Genomic DNA, 18,137 nt, shown 5'->3' on the forward strand with positions numbered 1-18,137 from the left:
ATGATGATTTTAATTCCCAAACCTGGGAAGGACCCAGGGGAATGTGGCTCATACCGACCCATCTCCCTCCTTAACAATTATATTAAAATCCTAACTAAAATACTGGCAATATGTATTAATAGGGTCCTTAGTCATACACGCTGATCAATCGGAATTCATGCCGGGCAAGAATGAATGTTAGATGACTCTTCACTAACCTTGCGCTCTCACACCCCAATTGGGGGAAATGCACTCTGGTCTTTATTGATCAAGCTAAGGCCTTTGATTCAGTAGAATGGAGACAATAGTGGAAGGTGATGTCTTGTTTCGGGTTTTGGGTGAACTTTATTAAATAGATACAAATGCTGTATTATTTCCTGGTGGCCTGGATACGCAGGAACACTTATATATCTAAGCAGTTCTCCTTTGCTAAAGGAACATATCAGGGCTGCCCTCTGCCCCCAACACTCTTTGCTATTGTAATTGACCCAGTAGTAATTCAGATCCGAGCGTCAAATGCAGTTATGGGGTTTCGGTTGAGAGCTTACTCGGACGATACTCCTTTTATTCTTGCAGGACCCAGAGGCCTCTTTAGCTGCAATACTCTCCATTTTTAACACCAGGATGAAGGTTAATTGTGAAAAGACTGGATTGCTGGATAGAGCCTCCTACCTTGGAATAGTGGTGCGAAAGTTTGCTGATCATTTCTATGCGGACAACCTTACCCCCCTTCTGGAATGGGCAGGAGCTACAGCAACCCGATGTGCCCAACTTCCACAAACGTTAGTAGGTCATATACACCTAATTATAATAAAGTTACTACCTAAATATTTGTATATATATTACAGACCACACCCATTTTGATCCCTAAAAGCTTTTTTTACAACTTTATGAAAGATTCTCCTCCCTATACTGTGGCTATCCTCCCTGAGAATTAAACTAGGAACTCTCTGCCTATCCATGGAGGTTGGGGGGCTAGCCCTTCCCCATTTCTACTACTATTACCTGGCTAGTCAGCTAGTATGTGCGAAGTGGTGACTATCCTCTACTGACTATGACCCAGTGATAGGGCTTGAACACAGAATAGTAGGTCATGACCAAAGTTTGAGAGCATTATTGCTAAGGGGCCTGAATTAACATATAACTATCTTACCTATACACATATGGGTGACCCTTAAAGTTTGGAATACTGCCCTCTACTTGATACTTGATGAGGCAGCAAAATGGTCCCCTCACATTCCCCTATGGAGCAATCCTAACCTCCCACACTTGCAGGACATGACAAACACTATTTTCTGGAGACGCTATGCAATAACTACTTGGGTGCTGTAGAAAATGGTGTTCTTAGCACTTTTTCACAATTACAAATATGATTGGACCTTCCTAATAACTCCCTTTTCAGGTATTTCCAACTCCGTCACGCCCTTGGAGCCCAATTTAGGGTCCTGAACATCCTCCTTGCTCTGACCTGGCTAGAAGAGCTGGCACTGATGGCCAGCACTCTAAAGCTACTCTTTTATTTTATAAACAACTGGCAAGTAATCTTACTTCACATTTAAACTTCACAGCAGAGTGTCTCACCTTGCCGCTAGCCTCTGCTTGTATGCATCCTTACTTCACTGAGAAATCGGACTCTGGAAAATGGGGCTCAGGTATACCAGACCTAGACTCAGATGACCAAAGCGGCTTCTTGGCCCGCTTAGGGCCACCCTTGATTAGTAGAAGAGACAGGCTAATTCAAGTTAAGTTTCTCTACAAAATCTATTATACTCCCACTCACTTTTGTAGCATGGGCCTAATTCCCAATGCAGACTGTCCAAGATGCTTGATGAGTGCGGGCACAATCATGCATATGTTTTGGGAATGCCATGTTCTGCAGACCTATTGGAGGGATATCCTCAAATTTATGAAGATGCACTTAGGAGCCCCTCGCATCCTGCATACTAAAATTTGTCTCTTTGGCCTTGTGGAAGACATTCCAGTTGACACAACAACACATACTCTATACAAACTGCTGTTCTTTTATGCTAGAAAAATGATATTGCTATACTGGAAACACCCCAAAAACCTACTAGAGCTGTCTGGCATTGTGAAGTAAATGGGGTCATCCCTTTACACAAATGGACATATATGGCCCGAGGTTGCCTGCCAAATTTGCCAAAATATGGGGTCAATGGGTTGACTGCCTTAATACTGCATCAGGTGTATCTGACTACTCCCTCTTCCCTGTAAGAATTGAAGGTCTCTCTTCTCTTACTCTACGAGTATACTAAGAGTTTCCTGTGTAGACAGTCGTCTCGTGGGTAAAGTTTAAAGTTTATTGTATTATTATTGTGATTCCACAGGTTCCGGAATCTTGGTTTCGGTATTCCTGAAAGCGGGTGGGGGAGATAATGAGAGGGTATTGGCAACTTTAAAGGACTGAAAAAGTTCTGATGACCAAATCTTGTAAAATATTACTGATGTTCCTTTCCTTTTTTCTATTTGTACTGTATTATATGAAAATGCTCAATAAATGGTCCTTAAAAAAAAAGATACAGCTGACAGTTTACTTAAAAAAGCACAAGAATAATCCTCAACCATAATCAATACTATTGTAGCAGGCACTTCGATTGCTAGATCTATATTCCTTTGGATCAATCACTTTTGAGTCTTATTTATCTAAATGTACACCTAGAGAAGCGATTATAGAATTTACACCTTTATTAGGATCCGCAACTAGATTTTTGGCAGATGCCACAGCCGAAACTGTTAGAAATGCAGCTAGAAATGGTGCTCTGACTAATTGTACCAGAAGAGCACTGTGGCTGAGATCTTGGATGTGGGATACCCTATCCAAGAACTTTGCGCTATTCCTTTTTAAAGCTCTTATATTTTTGGCCCAATTCTGGAATAGATATTACAGAAAGTGCAGCGAATAAAAAGGGGTTTCCTGAGGTAAAGGTAAAAAAATTTTTTTTTCATTTTGACCCTTTCAGAAACAACATTCCCAGAATTCATCATAATATAAAGGAAAAGATTAAACAGGCAGATGGAGTGATCCAAAAAGGAAACAAAGGAAAATATTTCGCCCTTAACCCCAATAATAACTCCCAATCAAAACAATGACTCCAGAACTCTGGGGGGGGGGGGGGGGAGGAAATCGGCTTTTAGACTTTGCCATGGGTACTACAAATCATAAAGGAGAGATACAAAATAGCACTTGACCGCATTCCCCCCAAAAAGTTTATCACTAAGTGTCACTCACCGTTTCTTCTAGGAGATATCGACAAGCTGTTGTAATTAGGTGTCATTTTTCGAAATCCGCAGGAAGAGTGATTTCAAGCCATTATTCTCATTTTTTCTTGAGAAAAAAGCGATTGTTCTTTCAGGATAATAATAAATTTAAAAAATCGCAAACAGATCAATAACATACAGGCGCTTTAATATGGAGTCCACCCATTGGGGTTCGATCATGTCAAACCAACTTGATCAGCTTCTACAATGAACTAAGTTCTAGGCTGGACTGGGGAGAATCTTGTATATCTAGATTTGCAAAGCATTTGAAACCGTGCCACATACATGGCTAATATTTAAAATGAGACAGCACGGTCTGGGCGAAAACGTGTGTAGCTGGGTTAAGAACTGGCTCGGAGATAGGTGGTAATAAATGGTTCGGATTCTGATTGGGCCACCATTGCTAGTGATGTGCCACAGGGTTCAGTATTGGGTCACATTCTGTTCATATTTATCAATGACCTGATAGAGAGACTGCACAGAAAAATATAGATATTTTCAGATGGTACAAAATTATACAAGATAATTAATACAATGGAGGACAATATACAGCTGCAAAAAGGTAAATTGGCTTCTACCTCATTGGGTTTTTCTGTCTTCCTCTGGATCAACATGGTGGGGTTGTGGAAACAGACTAAACTGGATGGACATTTTATCTTTTTTCAGCCTAGCATACTACATTACTACATATCCGTTCGGCAATAAATATAATAAAACATAATACAGTCATTTGTACAGTAGATCTAAAGGATTGCGTATTACCACATCCACATTCACAGACAGTAACTTCAATATGTAAAGTTCCCAATTCAGAATGGTCGGGAAATCTTACATTACCAATTTGTCTGTCATCCATTCTAGATTTCATTGTCTCTCTGAACTGTCAAAAGAGTTGTGGTAGAAATTATTGAATTCCTCAGGCAGAGATGTCCTAATAGCTGGAGGATTTTCTCTTGATCGCAGATTCATTGGAAATTCTTCAACAGAATCTGGAAATAGTCTTACAACTTCTCAGCACAAAATCTTGGAATTACGGGCAGTTGAGCATTGTCCTGGAAACCTTGTTCAAAGCTGAATCTTCTGTAATAAATTCCCACATAAAAGTTATATTAGACAACGTAACAGCGGTAGCATTTCTTTACCATCAAGGCAGTACATGGTACAATCTTCTCCATTATCTGGCTTGGGAAATTTTAAAATGGGAAGAATGGAAGGTTCTTTTGATTCCTGCAGTACATATGAATGGTTTGGAGAACCAAAAGGCAGACTTCCTGAGTAACAACCTGGAGAAAGGTGCTTAAATCTAGATGTTTTCCAAACAGTTGTTCTCAAATGGGACCTCTTCAGGTACCCTTGTTTGCCATGAGGAAGAATACAAAAGCAAATATTTTTTTCCCTAGATCTGAGGGACAATTTCTTGGCAGAAGATGCATTATCTAATCCTTGGCAGATGAATCTAGCTTATTGTTTCCTCCTTTTCCACTGACACCTCTAACACTGAAAATGATTTTCGAATCTTCAGCCAAAGTAATCATGATAGCTCCATGCTGGCCAAAATGCAGTTGGCTTCTACTGCTAAAAAGTCTAACCTTAGAGGAACCCTTCCTTCTCTGGGTAAATAAGGATATACTTCACCAGGACCCACCTCTTTTACCAAAAAGTTCAAGATCTGAACCTGACAGCATGGTTCCTGAGAGGACAATACTCAGACATAATGGTCTTTTGGATCATGTGATTGCCACTATACAACATAGTCATAAACCAGTTACTTCCTCTTTATAAGAAAGTAAGAAAAAAGTTTTGCTCATGGTACAGCAGATATCCCAAGTATCTTCTGCAGGACAGATTTAACAAAGGATTAAGTCCTAGTGCGCTTAAGGTCCAGATTTCTGCTTTGGGTGGTTACTTGGACTTTTCTCTGGCAGAAAATAATTTAATTAAACGACATATAAAAGCAATCCTAAGAGTAGACCTCATCTCAGAAAGGCAATTTCCCCTTGCATTTTAAATGTAGTGCTTAAAGGTCTAACTATAGACCCATTTGAACCATTATAATCGGTCGCTTTAAAATATGTCTTTCAAAACTGCTTTCCCAGCTGCAATTACTTTTTCTAAAAACCTTTCAGGATAGAATTGTATACCCAAAGTGGCCACAGTCTTTCATTGCAGTGAAGAAATAATTCTGCCTTCCTTTTGTACAGATCGTAAAAATTCTCAGGAAGAAAGCTTCCACGCTGTGGAAGTGAGAAGAGCAACCTTGGTTTGCCTTATCACTACTAAAGATTGGAAGATAGATTCCAACCTCTTTGTACAGTTTGGAGGAAAAAACAGAGGAAAGAAGGCATCAAAAGACACTTTGGCTCGATAGTTAAAATCTATAACACTAGTGACTTAAAAAAAACCCAAATCTTGACTCGCCATTGTAGATCAGAGCCTATTTGACAAGAGCGATTTCAATATCATGAGCAGAAAGGGCAGAAGCTATAGAACAGATATGTAAAGCAGTCACATGGTCTAATATTCGTACGTTCTGTAGACATTACAGATTGGACATTGTAACCAGTCAGGATTTAACCTTTGGGAAAAGAGTCCTCCAGGCTGTTGTCCTTCCATAAAATTGATTAATCTGATATTCCTCCTGCGTGCTGTCATGACGGATGACTTGAAAATAGGAATTAAACCTAAGGTAATTGGTTTTGCAGGAGTCCCTCATGACAGCACCATCTCCCCTCCCACTTTAAAGTTCTACTTGTAATATTAACAGCAATTTAAGAAGTAGGTGGAGTAGGGGGTAGGGAGGGTTTTTTTTAACTTTTCTTCCTTTCCTTTCAGAGGTCAAGGGAACTATCTCCTGTGTGCTGTCATGAGGGAAACCTCCTAGAAAACCAATTACCAGTGGGTCTCATTCCTGCTTTACACAACATGGATTGGAGTAAGTAAGCATAGCGAGCAGCAGCATTAATACAATATTTGTTTTAACCATTGCTAATGTAGGGTTCAACCTGATTTTTAATTGCAGAAAATGTTCAGTCTATTTATATGGTCTATTAAAGTAAAATATTTAGGTACTTTCCTATTGTTATATATGAAATTAGGTTAATGTGTCACTTGTGGTTTGTACAGTAGCTAAGACTAAATCTATGGAATTGGAGGATTGGTGCCTCAAAGATATTGTATGACTGATGCGTTTAGTCTCTGCATTAGGGATAAAGAATTTGTTTGCTTTTATGTTGTGCATAGGCATTAATTGCAGAGATCCTTCAGAAAAAGCATAGCAAAACAAACCCAAGTGGCAGGTCCCTGGCGATTAACTGTTGATGACTTTGAAGATGGTGTCGCTAACCAGGGTGCAGGCTGGGATTACATCCTATCCACCAGGGGGACCTCTGCAAGCACTGGCCGCTTGTGTGCTGGTATGTTGGGGCTAATGTCCCTAAATGGTGGGCAGGACATTATGAGAAGGCCGAGGGCTGTGTGATGTTCTCTGTGTCGGAATAGTCATCAGATATCCCTGTTGTGCACACTTTAATGGTTTATTATCAACTTTCACTTTCTGTCCAGTCCAGCTATACAACAGTTTGAGTTTGTGCATCGATTATATGTTGGCAATAATACAACAAAGCCGTTTCAGGCTGGGTTTTTTGAGCAAAGAAAACAATCTTCTCGCTGAGCAAGTGTAACCAGAGTTTCAAGTCCTTTAGCGCAACCGCACCAGTTACCGTATTTTGCGATCTGGATACTCAGTCCAAGTACACTAGTGCCATTTGGTAACTGACAGAATAAAGTCGGGTACTGGCGGACACAATCTGTTATCGCAAGGACCCCCTGGGTGTGACCATTCAAAGAGAAAATGCAGTTGTGGCATTGCTTCTTCTTCTATGCCAGTAGAACACTTTGGTGCTGGTCACCCCGTTGGTCCAGAACACATTCTGTAGCGGAGCTCTTTCACTGGCTTCCTTCTCTCACTGAAGCCCACTCAACCTACTTCCTGCCTAGAAACTGACCAGAGGTTACAAGAGATTAGAGGAAGAACAGACAGACCCAGAGACCCCTGCTATATCCTTTGGCTTCCATGCTCTATGATTTATATAAAAGATACAATTATCCAAATGTCACATCATGCTGAAATAACATAGCATCATGGCTACATACTTTTACAACCTATCTTAAGGATAGGTCAGCAAATTTTTTTTTCCTGGAAAACCCCATTAATATATTTAGAATTTTACAAATTTATTGCAAAATACTTATTAATACATACTTATTAATGAAATGACTTCAGGTTAAATCGCTGCTGACTATATGTGGTCAGAATTAGAAGATAAGCTATGTAAAGTCAGAGTCATTTTCAAATATTACACCTTATCATGGACTGAATTTAATTAGCATGCATGCTGCATACCTGTATAATAATACAGTAGGCAAGAAACACGTGTGAAAGTATATAATGAAACGTCCATTAAGATAGCTTGTTAATTAACAAGTTAGATGGGATAAAATCTGCAGTATCGACCAAACCCATTTAGCATTAGGATTGTCCTCACAGTGGCATTTGAGGACAAGATGATGGAAAGTTATTGATGTTTGAAGCTCTATTATCGTTAGTAAGATATATAACATTATTAGCCTACTTAAAAAATCTTTACTTGAAAAGTCATGAACTATAGTTACTATTAACATTAATCATACAATAAACCTCATTTTCACCGCAGATCTCATGACCTGAATATTGATTGTAATGCTAATCATTGAGTTCATATGTTTCAGCCACACCCATTGCAAACAGGAGCATAAAATCCAGAACACATGTATACGATCTCAATAGATAAACATAGACAGTAGTATAGGTCCTAAAAATATACAGTATATGGATCTCACCAATGCCACAAGTCAGTTTGTGAAATTTCTGATATTTTAGTTTTGCTTTGGTCAACTGTGAGTGCTAGTATTGTGGAGTGAAATCATTTAGAAGTAACAACAGTTCATCCACAAAGTGGCACCATTATGCAAGCACACAGAATGTGGCTGTAGAGTGCTACAGTGCACGGCACGTAAAATTCTGGTATTTGTGCCGGGACAAAATAAGATATTTGACTATGTTATTCTGTCAAGCACTAATTCTGGAAACAAAACAAAACCTAGTCAAATGGAGACCTTATTGGTCTCTATTTGTCTAATGACAGCGTAAAGTTTTGTTTGGGTTTCATCTGAATATAATTTTTAGGCATTCAGACAAAACCCCCAAATGAAACCCAGAGAGATGGCAGTGTGCCACAAATGGCATCAGACCATGCAGATGCTATGGATTCCATAAGGCAGTGGGGCCTTGGACCCAAATGGCTCCACCACCTGTCCATTAATCGGGCTCTCCCAAAGCTCTGGCTTGCAGAATAAATTTGCCATCACCACGGCCTCAGGCAGAGAGTTCTATAGTCTCACTGCTCTTACAGCAAAGAATCCCCTTCTATAATGAGGTAGAAACCTTCTTTACTCGAGACGTAGAGCATGCCCCTTGTTACTGTCACAGTTCTGGGTATTAACAGATAGTGGGAGAGATCTCTGTATTGTTCCCTGGTATATTTATACATAGCTAGTAGGTCCCCCCTAAATCCTCTTTTTTCTAAACTAAATAATCCTAATTTTGATAACCTCTTTGGGTATTGTAGTCCACCCATTCCATTTATTACTTTCGTTGCCTGCCTTTGAGCCAACTCAAGCTTTGATATGTCCTTCTTGAGTACCGATGCCCCAAACTGTACACAATATTCCATGTGTGATCTGACCAACGACTTTTAAAGAGGAAGAACAATGTTCTCATCATGTGCCCCTAGACCTCTTTTGATGCACCCCGTGACCCTATTTACCTTGGCAGCAGCTGTCTGACACTGGTTGTTCCAGCTAAGCTTACAGTTAACTAAAATATCCAAGTCTTTTTCCATGTCAGTATTACCCAGTGGGTTCCCATCAAACTACTAATGACCACTTGACCGTGCGTATGTATGTTTGTGTGTGGGTGCTTCTCCTGCTCTGCCCCCAGTGACGTCATCGCAGGTACTACAACATGTATAAAACACAGAGCATGACCAACAGAAGACCAACACAGTTAGGGCTCTTGGAAAAGGATGACAAAAATAACAAAGTGATAGCACAACTAAGCCATTATTATCTCAGACACAACTCAGCGGTTCTGACAGCAGACACCGACCTACCACCACCACAAAGATCCGATGGGCTGAAGGACCTGCAGTGATGTCACTGCTATGGGAGGAGCCATTGTGCAATTTGGTAGAAAGTACTGCATACTGGCCTGTAATGACGTCACTATCATGATATCACCTGTGTGGGTGCAGTGAGAGATCACATGACCACAGGCTGATCACTGTATCCAGGAGTCTGCTGAGCTGGTAATGTGTGGAAATCAGCATGGCTGTACCACAGCTGTGTGTGTGTAATGTGTGGGAATCAGGATAGATGTAGTAGAGCTGTGTGTGTGTAATGTGTGGGAATCAGGATGGATGAAGTAGAGCTGTGTGTGTAATGTGCTGTGTGTGTAATGTGTGGGAATCCAGATGGATGTAGTAGAGCTGTGTGTGTAGTGTGCTGTGTGTGTAATGTGTGGAAATCAGGATGGATGTAGTAGAGCTGTGTGTGTAATCTGCGGGGTCAGGATGGCTGTAGTAGAGCTGTATGTGTAATGTGTGGGGTCAGGATGGATGTGGTAGAGCTATGTGTGTAATGTGTGAGGTCAGCATGCATGTCATAGAGCTGTGTGTGCAATGTGTCTGTAATGTGTGGGGTCAGGATGGATGTAGTAGAGCTGTGTATATAATGTGCTGTGTGTAATGTGTGGGGTCAGGATGAATGTAGTAGAGCTGTGTGTGTAATGTGCTGTGTTTGTGATGTGTGGGGTCAGAATGGATGTAATAGAGCTGTGTGTGTAATGTGTGGGGTCAGCATGCATGTAGTAGAGCTGTGTGTAATGTGCTGTGTGTGTAATGTGTGGGAATCAGGATGGATCTAGTAGAGCTGTGTGTGTAATGTGTGGGAATCAAGATGGATGTAGCAGAACTTGTGTGTGATGTGTGGGAATCATAATGAATGTAGAGTGTAGCAGAGCTGTGTGTATAATGTGTGGGAATCAAGAAGGATGTACTACAGCTGTGTGGCATCTAGTAGAGCTGTGTGTGTAATGGGTGGGGTCAGGATGGATGTAGTAGAGCTGTGTGTGTAATGTGTGGGGATCATTATGGATGTACCATGTAGCATAGCTGCGTAGCGCATTGCACCACCAGAAACACTGGTACTATAATTTCCTAATAATTACTAGTTTAGTGTGTAATGGTGACATGTATTTCCTCTGCCCATGTGCATATTTTTACATTTATCAGTGTTAAACCTTCTCCTGCTCCTGCCCTGGCTGACCCGCACCCCACAGGCAAACAGATCTAATCTTTAATCTTTTTGGGACCCACCAATTGCTTGTATGTTTTAAACACCAGCTGAACTGACGAAGGGGTTATCCCTGAAACGCGTTTTCATAAGCTGATCACGTACTTTATTAAATAAAAGGAGAAGTTTCCCAAACCTTTGGTCACTTCCTATTTGCTTTAACCTGGAGTGTTGCGCCTTCTCCACTGCCAGGTTTTTAGTCCTATTCTCTTACTCTATTACGCCCACCCAGGTGGTGCGTCATCTGGTCAGGCAGCACCTCCATTATTGAAGTTACCACTTCACTCTCTTCACCACTTACGTAGTATCATTGTTCACAACAAACACAACTGTGCGGGTTTTGCTCCACCCCTCTTTTTCCTCCTCGTCCACAAACCTCATTTGCCACTTTTCTGCCAAAGCCCCCAACTTATCCACATTCTCTTGCAACTGTCTTGCGTCCTCACTTACGTTAATTATTTTACATAGTTTTGTGTCATCTACAAAAATTGATATTTTACTGTGCAATCCTTCCAGGTCATTAATAAGTATATTAAAAAGAATAGGGCCCAATAATGCTCCCTGTGGTACCCCACTAGTAATGGTGACCAAATCAGAGGATCTCACATTAATAACCACCCTCTGCTTTCTTTTTACTGAGACAGTTACTTACCCACTTACACACATACTCATCTAGAACAAGCATGCTCATGATATATACCAACCTTTTATGCAAATAGCAAAGGAAAAATCTATACAATGCTTACAATATCAAGGCAAATAGGATAATTGAGTGTATTAGGCTGCCTATCCATGGGCGGGTTTTCATTGTGTTCCCCGCGACCGCAGTGAAAGCTCTCCAAAGCTTTGCTATAAAGAGCGCAGCCCCCCTGTCCACGAGCAGAGAATCATTGTGATTCTCCACTCACGGGTGGCAGTTCGCAGCATGCTGTGAATTTACTACGATTCTCCGTGGTCAGCCTATCTGTCAGATAGGCTGACAGCGGAGATCCGTCTGCAGACTCCTGCTCCCGAGCGGCGGTATCCCGTGGCGGATCTCCACCATGGGATACCGCAACGCCCGTGGACAGGCAGCCTTAAAAGTGGTTTAGGGGCGCATAATGAGAGCATCGTGCTTCCTCTTTACAAATCACTGGTCAGACCACAAATCGCATATGGTGTACAGCAGGGGTGTCAAACTCATTATCACGGAGGGCCATATTAGTATTCTGGTTGCCTTTAAAGAGCTGTTTACAGTATTTCTACATCAACATTTAAAAATTACAATTTAGTGGCAGGATGTGAGTCACAGATGTATTGAAGAAGGCTATGGAGCTTGGTTCTGCAAGCACTATGATGATGTTTTCTCTGGACTGCACACAAAAACTGAGGCATGGCTGTAAATGGGAAGAAGTTACACAAAATGTATTATGCACCAAATGGATGTGTCCCAGCAGCTTTCTATGGTGTATGTACTTTTTTTGTAGGTTGCTAATAAAGTAGTTCAAATTGTTCCACCAGAGAGGTTATGGTGCGCCACTTGGTCAGTAAAAGTCCAAGATGTCCTTTAGGCCCAGGTTAGATAATAGCCGCCCCTTTCAACGCTTTAGCGTTGAGCTTCCTACCTTGGAGGGTGGCTAGGGTGCTTGGGTAGGGCTGTCAGCTGTGCCAACACCTGTGAATTGCTGAACAGAGCAGTGTGGAGGTGCAAGCTAGAGCTCTCAACCCCAGATGACACAGCTCTACTACATCCATTATGATTCCCAAACATTACACATACACACAGCTGTGGTACAATCATGCTGATTTCCACACATAACCAGCTCAGCAGACTCCTGGATACAGTGATCAGCCTGTGGTCATGTGATCCATGACTCTACCCACACAGGTAAAAATCCTCTCTCTGCTCATGTGTGCTTTTAGTGTCAGAGGAGGGAGAGACACTATTACATGGCATACACATACATTTTAATGAAATTACTTTTTACCCCCCTTTTTGCCAGTCTCACACAAGTTAATAAGCTAATAGTGCACTCCTCATTATTTTATGTGCTCTGTTGGGTGGTGCTGCTGTGCACAGTACCATCGGCTGCTTCAGGAAGTCTTGACTGCAAACCTACTGGAAAAAGGACTCATAAGAAACTAAAATCTACACCTTTTGTTAGCAGCGCTACAGAGGTGTCATACGGTAGATAATGTACACATATTTTGCATCATTTTGCACAGGACAATTAGGGTATTTATGTTTTTGGTTATATATTACAGACTGAGCCAACCACTTTAGAAAAGAACATAAAAATAATCAAAAAGTTTTTTCCCCCTTTTCTACCCATTGCACTTGCATAAGATCTACCAAATAAGAAGATGCCCACTCTAATTTGTAAGAATTAGAAAACTCTATGTGGGCCACACAGAAAACCCCAAAAACTATTTGGGCACACCAAGAAACAAATTTAAGAATTCCCTTTAAAATTCAGCATTCCATTATGTGAAATTTTGCTCTGGTCATCAAGATCCAAAACACCCTGGCTATGAAAGCGTTAATATTTTGTTAAAAGGTTTAGCTATTAAGTGAGAGCGGGGTATTTCTCACCCACATCTACTATACTGTATATGTATTAGTGAATGGCATGAAACCCATCATATGCTAGAACAGCAGTTATCATTTTTTCCCTTTTTTATTGGAATTTCCCTTGATTTTTATTTGAAACCGTTTTCACACAGAAGTATTTTGTTTCAGCATTTGAAAACCAAAAACAGAAGTGAGCCCAATTATACTTTTTTCTGTATATGCTCTAACTTTGTTTTTAGCTTACAAATACAGATGGAGAATATGGACTAAATGCTGCCATGTGAAACCTCATAGTTTGACTTATTAATAGGAGAATATCCTCAGTGTAATATAATACTAGTATGTGGTTATCTGAGCGTGGGGTATGCCTGTGTGTGTAATTTGCTGGCAATGGCTATGTGTTTATTTTGCCAGCACTATTTGTTTAGCTGTGTAAAATGAAGACTGGATTAATGGATTATCACAGAACAATTTGGCTTGTTTTGTCTTTTGTCAAAGGACACTGATATTTGCTGTTAGGTCATCGGTATCTGCTTTGGAGGAAGTTTTATTTTACTTTCTGTGGGGCAGGTTTCACAGTAATTAATGATATTTTTCCTTATCCCTTATTTGTACATCTGCACCTTTTTGGGTACTTACCTTCTTACCACTGGAGGAAATTTCGCTAGAAAAGTGGTCCTCCGCTACTATACGTGCAGCCTTGCTTCCAGAAAAACTGGGTTCCTCCCTTGCTGGTCTCCAAATATTAGGGCCTTGATAACCTCCTTCTTGAATTCAAGGAAGATGCCCCTCTGGCCTGTGTAGCATCCAGGGAGCTGGCCCATAGCCGAGAAAATAGCGGGGTAGATCGAGGCCTTGTCATGGGGCTCTACCATCTCCTCCCCAGAGGGTAGCATGGGACCCAACCAAGTTACTGCTGGGGAGTTTCACAGGGAGAATACAATTTGTGGTTTACCTTAAAGTCCTTTTTTTGACTCATGATGCCACCATGCTCGTTTACTTGAATAAATTTGCATACATCCAAACTTCATAACAGCAGGCTAATACAGGTGTAACAAACAATAACAGTGTGACAGGGAGGATACTCAGGAGGTCAGAAAAATCCACAGTCTCAGTTATCTGTGGGATTCTGCTCCTAGCGACTCACTTCTCTTTCTCACATTCTCTCTCTCTTGCTCTCTACTGGTCCACACTTATGATCAGTATTGCACTCTATACTGCCCGGAGGTTCCTATCAATCTCTTAGTACTCCATCTCAGCACCAAGGGGGCCTCGGTGAATTAAGGCAGGGCAGACATAATGTCGTCGCTCACCCTCTTTCATCTTTGGGATCATCGTAGGACAAGGCACATTTTCTCCTACTCAATCAAAGTTCTTCTCCAGATAGGCTCAGACTTAAGCTTAGGCTGGCTTGCAGAACCAATTTAGACTCCCTCGCACAACATCCTTGCAAACACACATATATATAACATGATTACGTGACATATAACAAGATACATTTTCCAGACATAACCCAGACATTAACCCATTCAGTGCTGCAGAGGTACAATATACATCACAAACACATACACATAGAAGACTCTGACAATACAAATGCACAAGACAAACACATTATGAAGGGGCCCTGTTAACTCTGGGCCACTACAGCCTGAACATGGACATAGCACATAGGCATTATATAATGCCACCTGTATGGTGTGCACCAGCCAGTTATTTATACCACACTCTTGTTTTCGCATCCTGCGAATTGCCACGATTCTCCATGGTCAGCCTATCTGTCAGATAGTCTGACAGCGGAGATCCGTCTGCTGGCTCCTGCTCCCGGGCGGCGGCTCCCGCAATGCCCATGGACAGGCAGCCTAAGGTGACTGAGTTCTGCTCCACATATATTTATATGAGGCATAAATTCAAAATCTACAATTAAGACAGTGACATTTTTAGGAGAGTTTTTCTGAATTTAATGTGACTGTTGGGGGGTTAAGTTCACTTTCTATTGGCAAAACTGTGTTTTACCTAGTTTGGGATTCTCCTTGCCTTTGCCGCTACAGTGTTCTATAGTTGAGTGCTGTAGTTTGTGTGCAGTTCCCATAGCTTGTGGACACCAAGAAAGTGGCTACTAAACTGTGAGTAGTTAGTATGTATTTATGTTTTAACCCTGTTTGTGTATTTTTGTATTGTGGATGTGTAACAAAGTTTGTGACTTTGATATTACTTTGGGTGTTCATTACAGACTTAAAAGGAACCTGTCATGTCACTTATTCTTTTCAGGCTATGTTACAGTACTACTTTAAATTTAGAATCGGCAATAAGACTACTAGAATCTGAGTTCTCATGTGTCCAAATTAATGAGGTCCCCTATCACCTCTACTACCTCAGGGGGCTCCATATTGGCATTCTACCTCAGACAATAGGTTATTAGTCATATTCTTTTCTGTAGTGATGGTCACAACCTAATAAGAGATCAAAACAGACAAAGATACACTCATATCGCCCCGCCTCTGGCAGTTGGATGAGTCTGAATTGCAGTCTCTGAAACGGGTAAAATACAGTGTGTTGGACAAGTACCTTTACCATTTTATCTGGGCTATGACAGCCACAGATTGTTGCAGCATTGTTGAACCCTGGGGCAATCCAAGCAGAAGACACCACACCATACCACACATTACCTCCTTTGACTGGTGAGTTGGTCCATGGCTCAAATGTGACATTGCAGAGTAGAACATTCCAGAAAGGCACAGGTGTTTACCTTTCCTCAAGACTCCACTCTTATCCCGCTCTGGACCCCTTTGTGCCACTCCTCTTTTTTTTTTCTTGGAGGCCTGTTCCTGCAAAATAGACAAAAGAGTGATATTCACATCCAGTTTGGCTGCAACCAGGTTACCTCGTCCAAGGGTAGTCAGGCCGCTGCTTTGGCTGCTGCATCTGTTCTTTGTACCATTGTTAGGCTTATTGAATTCAGGGAAGTCTTTTAAGCCCATCTTATCAAGACATTTTGAAGTGTTTTGTGCCTCCATATGTAGAGGCATGGGAGAGGGAACTTATTCAGAGCTTTCTGCAGGAAGATGGGGAGAGAGCCTGGGTTCTGTGTCATAAATTGTCATCGACTTGCAAACTACAGGATTTAAATTTTAAAATCCTATCCCCGGTGGTATAGAACACCTGACCAGCTACACAAAAATTTTCCCCAGACTTCCCCACTTGCTGGAGATGTAACAGCGTCAGGGTGAACATATCCCACATTTGGTGGAGCAGCCCTACAGTAGCTGCCCTGTGGAAGAAAGTGATGGAGGTCTACATACTATATTCACTGCCAACCCCACCCACTGCTGATTGACAGGTTTCTCTGTGTCACTATGCATACAGAAAGACATGTCAATTAATTTCATGTTTCAGAAAAGAATGCATTAGTAACGGGAATGTACTATTGTATTTGAGGAAGAAAGGTTAATTATTACTAAACCTTTCTACTTTCAAGCATTGTCCAGGCTTCACCTATTCTTGACCGTATTACTCATAACTTGCATATCTACAACTACGATTCAAAAGCTTCTGACTCATACCTGTGGGAATCTCAGACCGTTTAATGTCATCCGGCAATTCCTGTTACATCACATTGTGTTGACTCAAGATGAAAAATGTAACTGAATCATATCCAACACTTGCAATGTAAATGTCATCTGATAATGATTATTTCTTATTTCTTATTTCTTTTGATACATTTCTTAAGTTTGTTTATATTACTTTTCCATTTTTTAAAATGACTTTTTCTCTAAGGGTCTCTTCACACTGAGGCCTCGGTCACACTGGCGATTTGCGCATGCGCATGCGATCGGCGATTTTATAGAACTATTGCTTTGCAATGGTATCGGACACATGGGCGCTTGTAATGCGCTTGTACGATAAATTATAGGACAAGAAATCGCAGATCGCGGCTATCTGCGATCTGCGATTCCTTGTGTTCTCTATATGTGCTCAATGGGGCCGGCGGCAGCAGCGCCGACCCCATTGAGAACATATATTACACAAATCATTCTCCTCTGCCACAACTGTAACAGCTGTGGCAGAGGAGAATGATGTTTGCCCATTGAATTCAATGGAGCCGGCAATACAGCCGGCTCCATTGAAAGCAATGGGGTGCCGGCGAGCGCGAGATGAATTTTCGGGAAGGCCTTAAAAATATAAGCCCTTCCCTGAAAATCATCCAAAAATGTGTAAAAATAAAAAAAAATATGTACTCACCTTGTCCGTGCAGCCAGAGTTTAGCCGCGGCCGGACGGCAGTTCTCCTGAACTGCTCTGAGTAGTATTCAGCAGGCGGGGATTTAAAATCCCCGCCTGCAGAATGGGCTGCCTCTGATTGGTAACAGCCCTCACCAATCAGAGGCAGCTCTCACTCACCCATTCATGAATTCATGAATGGGTGAGTGAGTGCTGCCTTTGATTGGCTCAGCGCAGGGACCAATCAGGGGCAGCTCTCAGCTGTCATTCAATAGCTGAGAGCTGCCCCTGATTGGTCCCTGCGCTGAGCCAATCAGAGGCAGCACTCACTCACCCATTCATGAATTCATGAATGGGTGAGTGAGAGCTGCCTCTGATTGGTGAGGGCTGTTACCAATCAGAGGCAGCCCATTCAGCAGCTCCTCTACTCTGGCCTGTTTCAAAGGAAACGCGGCTAGGAGCAGATTTTTCCGGCGATTTTTCGGCCCCGGTCACGCGATTTGCGGATGCGTATCCGTCATGCGATCCGCAAATCGCGGCAAAAAACACCTGTCTGACCGAGGCCTTAAGCTGAATTTTCCATTCACAACAGAAACCACAATGCATTGCTGGATGTGTTGCAGGACGGATACCACAGGGACACGATGGACCCATCGTTTAACAAT

The sequence above is a fragment of the Eleutherodactylus coqui genome, chromosome 2 (genome assembly GCF_035609145.1).
Source record: "Eleutherodactylus coqui strain aEleCoq1 chromosome 2, aEleCoq1.hap1, whole genome shotgun sequence".
Lineage (NCBI taxonomy): Eukaryota > Metazoa > Chordata > Amphibia > Anura > Eleutherodactylidae > Eleutherodactylus > Eleutherodactylus coqui.